Source organism: Tarenaya hassleriana, unplaced genomic scaffold (assembly GCF_000463585.1).
Source record: "Tarenaya hassleriana unplaced genomic scaffold, ASM46358v1 Cleome681, whole genome shotgun sequence".
NCBI classification, from domain to species: domain Eukaryota; kingdom Viridiplantae; phylum Streptophyta; class Magnoliopsida; order Brassicales; family Cleomaceae; genus Tarenaya; species Tarenaya hassleriana.
In genome coordinates, this window is record NW_010969359.1 from 9,381 (window position 1) to 17,717 (window position 8,337).

Below are 8,337 nucleotides of genomic sequence, written 5' to 3' on the forward strand. Positions count from 1 at the left end.
GAACGGAGCCAAGACGGGGAGACAGAGGTCCGGAACGGACGGTCTACCCCGTCTGGAACGAACGGTCTGGATGGCTCGGTCCGTCCAGTCTGTTTAGACTGGAATGGACGGTCCAGGGCATGCGGAACGGACGGTCCCCACCTGGACCGGACGGTCCAGCTTCGTCTTCTTCCCCGACACCCTGCAAACCCTAGAACGGACGATCCACTAGTGGTTCGTCCGGTCTAGTGCTCCGAAAAATCTCGGATTTTATGTTTTCGCACCAAATTCAACAAACTATAGCTCAAAACAACCTAGAGATCATCAGGAACTCAAATCTCAGATCAATTTCATGCAATTTGCACTCAATACACGCAAATCTCCATTTTCAATTTGATTATCATTTTCGGGCATAATCCGAAACACTCACTTAGCTCAAATTTGAGCTTGGGGTTTCGTTGTGGATGTTCTGTAGGGTTGATTTATGCGTTCCTTGTTTGATTTCGACTGAAATCGAAGCTTCAATCAAGGATTGAAGATTTGGAAATTTGAGAGAGTTTGTGGGGAGTGAGAGAGCGAAGTGAGAGGCAAAGAACCGCGAAATAGGCGGACTTAGGGCAATTCTCGCGTCCCAGAAGAAGCAGGAGGTGGCCAAAGGTGGGAGAGGCGGCTGCATGGCGAAGCAGGAGGTGGCGGCGCGTGAGAATTCGATTCCGCGACCTCGGACCGGATGGTCTGACCAATTTTCCGCCTGTTTTTCTTGCTCGTTTCGGTCTAATCCTTCGGGTCAACTTGGTTAGGGTCTAATTCAATATTTTTGGGACATTTTTATGGCTCATATTTGATTTCCTAAAATTCGGTTTGAAAATCGAATTTACGGGTTATTACACATGTGCAATATCATTATCACATTCGTCAATTTGATATTTTAGAGTGCTCAAGTCCAAAGGTCTAATTCGGTTGTTTAGGTTTGTAATCTGATTTTGATATATTCTTTTGATTCGATTCGATTTGATTCTATTATTTCGTTTGTATTGTAGTAAGTTAAAATTAGATTTGCCTCCCGCTCGATCTTTCTGTCAAGAATGAGAGAAAAAGTCCAATCTTTTTTCTTTTTTTACTGTCTAATAGAAGAAATGATAGTTCTAATTGATTTGTCTCCCTGTAGAAGAAGAAAAGTGAAGCAAAGACATCTCCATAAATGCAGCTCCCAAATTGGTGCCATGTGTCAATTTTTTGGGTAATAAATATTCTTTTAGTCGGTATGGGTTTAGAGTGCAAAAGAACAAAATGTTAAGCCTAACATGGGGTTGCATAGTTCCCACGGGGTGAATTCGCAGGAAAACAATCAGGAGTTTCTCCACTGCCAGTTTACTATGTTGCATTAGAGAATGAGAAACAAATACTCGACCACCTCGACTATTATCCGAATATCGTCTGGTGATTTGTATCTTATAATTAATTGTTTCATCTTTACTGATATATGTATGTATATATAAATGCAAAACTATGTCCCAATACGTGAGTTTAAATATGTCTATAATAAAAGTAAATCCTGATTTTAAATATAAGCTAAATTGTGTGTATATATTTATTGAAAATTTATCTATAAATATAATGAAATTTCATCTAATAGTAAAGTTTAAAAAAATTACACCGGTCAATATAAGTTATAATATTTTTATTATCTTTATGTTATATATTCTGATTTATATATATATATATATATATTATGATTTCAGTTTTTGAATATAATTTATTGTGATTCTCCTATCATTCGTAAAATCAGTAAATTGATTTATTTATGTGGATTTATAATCATATAATCATTTTTTGTCTGATTAAATTTTTATATGAAAACATTGTTTATTTTTGTCATTCTTAAATTTAGTTATACCAATATATTATTTACGTTAATATTTGTTTTAGGAAAAAATATAAGGTACAAATGAGTTTTGGATTCTTATTTTCCAAGAAAATCTGATTTCATTTTTGGATGCACAAAGAAATCATTTGCACAACTCTAAAATTGAGGGGTTTTTAGATTTAGAAGATCCAATTTTTATGTCGTATTTTGTCATTTGAATTTGATTTAAGAAGGGTTTATTTCGGTCAAACTTAAACCTTTTCTGTATTTGTTCAACTTTGTAATGCTTAGTCTTTTGTTATTGTTGTTTTCAAACCATTTATTCATTATTAGATATTTTATAATTGTGACACATTTAATCTAACTTTCTTCTTTAATATAATGTTCTTGAAAAATCCAAATACACTTACATTATTCTTTTTTTGTTCATGATTCTCTTTTCTAGAAAAGAAACCAATACATGTTTACAAATCTTTATTTATACTTATTTTTATTTATTCTCTTAAGAAATATATTGAAAAAATCTCTAAATTTTGTATTCAATTTTGTTTATATCAAAATTTAATAAAATTAAGGATCACACATATTTAATTTTATACAAGATAAACTTTGGACAATATATTTATATTCTAAAAAAAATAAGATCACATACGATCTCATTGAATATTAGAAAAATATCATCGTTTTCTACGCACAATTTTTTTGATAGTGCAATAGCCATCTCAATTGCTTACCACTAAAATTATTATAAATCTCCTGAATATTTGAGAAAAATAATTATTTTAAAAATAATTTTATTTGGAATGATGAATTATCTTTATAGTCTTGCCTCATATATATATATATATATATATATATATAATGTGTGTGTGTGTGTGTGTGTGAAAAATAGTAACTATATAAATTGTAATTCATTGTTATTGAAGTCAAATTAAAAAATAAAATTAATCATATATAAAAACAAACATGTTAAACATAAATTAACAAACAAAAATAATTTTTTTTCTTCTATATATAAATATATATAATATATACATATGATATAAATTAAAAAATTAAAATATGTATTTTACGTCCACACTATGGCTTAAAAATATATATGCATATGATATAAATTTTCAACGAATACCGTATATATGTATATATGTCACATATATATACATCATATAGATAAGTATATATGACATTAATTTTTTTCAGTGTTTAAATAAAAACAAAGGATGTCAATCAATATTTCATATCGTATGATATTTGTTACACATATATTTAATACTTTCTTTAAAATAATGAAATGATATTTATGTTGTCATTGAATAGATTTACATTTACATATTGTTGATGTTTCAAGTAGGTAATGGGTTGTTTAGATCAACGTCTCTATATAGTTTTGATTAGAAATCTTTAAAGCACAAAAATATTTAATGTAGAGTATAAAGATTGATGCACTATTATATTTTGGCATTAATTTTTGAAGGTGACAAAGAAGAAGGTCAACCAAAAAATTATACATAAATCAAGGTATATAGAATGCAAGTTTAAGCATATACTATACGCAGATAAATTTATTGAAATATTCATGATGAGATTATATATATTTAGCATTATAAAATTATCTAATTGTAAAATATTAATTATATTAACGATATTATTATTATTATTATTATATTGCTAGAAATAATTAAATTTATGTTTGAAACTATAAAGTGCGAAAGCATTTTTTCAGTGGAGCTGTCACATAAAATTTGCCACGAGACTTATCAAATATGGTTTTAAAGTGTATAATTCGAGTGAAATGTTATTCGTGATAAGTCCTATTAGATTCTGCATATGTATGATAATCAAAATCTTTTCTTTAAAAAAAATAATATTATACAAAATATTATAATATTATCAGAAAAATTATATCAACTTAAAAATAATAAATAAATACAGAAATTATACTATGATCAATGTTTTCGATTTTTGACAAATATTACCAATATATGATATATTTTATTCTATTGACATTTGCATTAACTCTGCTGTATTTAAAATGGGTCTAACCCCGAAGAACCTATTAAAGTTTTAATAAGATGCAATATAAAATATTAGTTTTAGTTGGGTTAGGATCTCCTAGATATCAATGAGTTTTTATTTTGAAGATTTGTCAAAAACTTATCGAATAGGGTTTGTAAGTGTATAATCCAAGTAAAAGGTTCTTCGGGACAAGTCTTATTAGAGTCTGTATAGGTCTGGTAAGTAATATTTTATTTGAATCTCCAATTTCTATCATAGATAATTAATGATACGATATCTTTCACTTATGAGAAACTAATTCAACCAAAAACCTAATAATAAGAAATAAATTTAATAAAATAAAAATCGAATTAAAAAAACTCAACTAAATGATGATCGAAACTCATATTTATTTAAATTAAAAATTGATTTCTAAAAATATTATTCTTGTGTTCCATATTACAACTATGATCCTTTATTACTGCCCATAAAAATATAGATAAAAAACTATTCAGAAATTGTGTTCAATAACATTATCTTGAAACTTAAAAACATTATTTAAAGATATAAACTATGAATCAAAACAAAATATATTTTATTCGACCAAAAAACTAATAATAAAAATTTTAAAATTCATATGTATTTTAAGTCCGCGCGCGATGCGCGCGGGATATTTTCTAGTAAATAATAATTACAACGTATCCAAACTTAACAAAAACTGACTTCCCAATATATTTTTTTAGTGTCTTCATTATAAAAATAATTACAACGTACAAATAAAAACAAAATTAACATTATTAAAAACTGATTCTTTAATCCACTTCTTCCTTAAAAAAAACACTTTCTAAGATATTTTTTAAAGAATGATTCAAGTTTAAATTTTTAGCATTTGATATTGAGAAAATTTTACTAAATCTTTATATATATATTCAGCATTCTAAGTCATTTTCAGTTTCTCAATAAGTTTTGAGTTTTTGATATTAGAAGAGTTTTTTAAAATTAAATAAATGAATATACGTAGATTAAATTTAGAAAAAATCGTATAATATCATAATTTATATCATTGGTTGAGAACAACTCATTCCAAAATTGTAATTTAAAAGATTTTTTTGTTCAACTATTCTATTTCATTTTTCTTTGAATGGCTAACAAATTATTATATTCATTCAAAAGAAGAAAAAAAAATCTAAAGATAATTTACTTTCCCAAATAAAATTATTTTCAAAATAGTTATTTTGCTCTAATGCAATGTCAATCATATAAGTTTTTAAATTATTTCTTATTTATATAATCAAAATCTTTTCTTTTTCGCCAAAAAACATAAAATTACACTATATAATATAATATTAACAGAAAAAATATATAACTTTAAAAATATCAAATAAAAACATAAATTCTACTATGACTATTATTAATTTCTTTTTAATTTTTCTACTAATATTTGCATTAATTCTTATATATATGAGTTTTAACTTTATTTAGTTAGGTCTTTTCATTTAGTTTTACCTATATCTGGTTAAAATTATTTTCTATTATTTTTATCATCTCAATTTATTTTATATGATCCTATAAAATATGTTTTGAGTTTATGAGGAAAGAGTTGACTTAATTCTTTATATGTGACACATATTACGCTTTTCACTCGTAATATGCACGTTAAATCTGGAATCGATAAGTCTATGAAATATCTTCGAAATGAAAATTCACTGACACCTAGAAAATCATTTTCCAACGAAACAAATATTTTATATTATATCCCATTAAATCTTAATAGTTGTTACGGTTTCAATTATATCTATTTGAAATTCATAATAATTAATGCAAACATTAGTAGAAAAATTAAAAAGAAAAGATAATAGTCATAGTAGAATTTATGTTTTTATTTGATATTTTAAAGTTATATATTTTTTCTGTTAATATTATATTATGTAGTGTAATTTTATGTTTTTTTTGCGAAAAAGAAAAGATTTTGATTATCTAAATAAGAAATAATTTAAAAAATTATATGATTGACATTGCATTAGAGCAAAATAACTATTTTGAAAATAATTTTATTTGGGAAAGTAAATTATCTTTAGATTTTTTTTCTGATGAATGAATATAATAATTTGTTAGCCAATCAAAGAAAAATGAAATAACATAGTTGAACAAAAATATCTTTTAAATTACAATTTTGGAATGAGTTGTTCTCAACCAATCATATAAATTATGATATTATACGATTTTTTCTAAATTTAATCTATATATATTCTTTTATTTAATTTTAAAAAACTCTTCTATTATCAAAAACTCAAAACTTATTGAGAAACTGAAAATGACTTAGAATGCTATATATATATATATATATATATATATATATATAGATTTAGTAAAATTTTCTCAATATCAGATGCTAAAAATTTAAACTTGAATCATTCTTTAAAAAATATCTTAGAAAGTGTTTTTTTTTAAGGAAGAAGTGGATTAAAGAATCAGTTTTTAATAATGTTATATGAAAAATTCAAAAAAAAATCTAGGAAATTTGTATTATTATTTTTTTTTTAATTTTAAAACCCAAAAATCTCTTTCATTCAAGACCTAAATAAAATGATATAGTTTTAATATAAATTGATTCAATTTTATATAGTTTTTATAATTATAATATTTTGTCGTTATATCACACTATTATATGATAATCGACATATTAATTTTTTTTCAATATAGTATTATGATGTGATGATTTAGTTAAGCTGTTATTAAAACATAAAATGTTAGATATTACCATGACTATATGTATAGGTTTAGATATTAATATAAATGAAACAATTTTAAAATAGTAAAATGTAACAAAAAGTGCCGACAAAAAATGATTTTACTCTCATCATGATTTAGATAATCAAGAAAAGAATCATCTTTAAATTGTTTCAACAATAATAAAAAAATATCATTACAAATAAGAACCTAATAGATAATAATGTTATGTAAAAGTATAGTATTAGAGGCTCTTTTAAGAAGATTTTTTTATTTATTTTCACAATGATAATCATGTAAACATTAAAAAATCAACGATTTTGACTGTATGATTTTTTATAATGATAATTATCAGACCTAATCAAAATTATGTCAACTTGCCAATTATTTAACACCAATTATTCCATATGTGATTATATTTCTACACTAAAACAAAGATAATTGAGTAATTTAACATATTGCATCTCCTTATCTCATCTTTTGCGAATACAATTTATAAAAACTTTTTTCCCTTGTCTTTCTTCAAAAACTATATTTTTTTCCTCTGAAACACATCGAAAAGATCTGATCTTCTACAAACAAATTCTATAAAAAAAATTAAATCATCTCATTATCTCGATATTTTAAAAAAAAATCATTTAAATTTAATAATATAAATTATAATTTAAAAATAAAATATATTATATTAAATTTAAAATTAAATAAAATTACATAGTTTACGCTATCTACGTGGAATATTACGGGTTATTACCTAGTTAAGAAAATAAATATTTCTTAACTAAAAAAAGATTGACATTTTTAAAGAACATATTAGAAACAATTAAACACCCTTACTCTAAAAAAATAGAATGAGAATTTGTATAAAAAAATAAACCATTTTTGCGATCCGAGTATTCGAGAACCCATAACGAAGCTCCGGCGATTGGCCCACATCTTCAACCGGGTCCTGGAGCTTCCGTTCAGGTTCGACGTCGATGTTGTGGTGGAGGAGATGCCCGACTGCTTTATGTTCCCGCCGAAAAATGGCGAATTGAGGCCCACATGGTGGAGATCCATCCCGATGCGATGAAGATCGTTGTTAGAGCAAACTGCCACCGTCAGGATATCTTCTCTAAGTCCGCCATTGTTGGACGAAAGATTATTGTGTGTCGTTTACGTTTGGTTGATAACACTCATTTATAGGTAACTTAAAAAATAAATACATTTAATTTAGACATTAAAATTAATTCTATAAATTTCACTTACAAAAATAATCATTGATTATAATGAATCGGATTAAAATTAATTGAATCTACATTAATATCGATGACTTTTACTGTGAAGTTCATTAAATTCTAAGAATATAAATACATAGTGTCAGTGTTAAGACAATATATCCGTTATACCCTTTGACCGCTACACATACTTCTGAGCTTACCCTCGAAAAAAAAAAATTACTGAACAAATCAAAAAGACAAAAAAACCATGAAATTAAATGGAAAGACAACGTTACCCTTGGCAGGCCACACTCTCTCTCCCACGTTTGCTTCAGTTTCGAAATTAACTCTCTCTCTCTCTAAAAGCAAAAGACCTCTAACTCAACTCTCTCTCTAAAACCTCCGATTTGTTCTGCATTTTCGCCTGAGCCAATTTCGGTTTCTCCTCTTCTTCTCTCTGTGTCGAAATTTCTGTTTGCGGTTAGATTCGAGTGGAAATTTGTGGAAGACATGACGAAAGGGAAGAAAATGGTTGTAGAATCTTCGGTACAGTCGTCTTCATCATCTTCT

The 8,337-nt window shown here is 26.2% G+C and overlaps 1 pseudogene; it reads left to right on the top strand.

Moving 5' to 3' along the window:
* Nucleotides 1–7,753, top strand: part of LOC104800360 — an 8,887-nt pseudogene extending 1,134 nt beyond the window's left edge.
* The last annotated feature ends 584 nt before the right edge of the window (nt 7,754–8,337 follow it).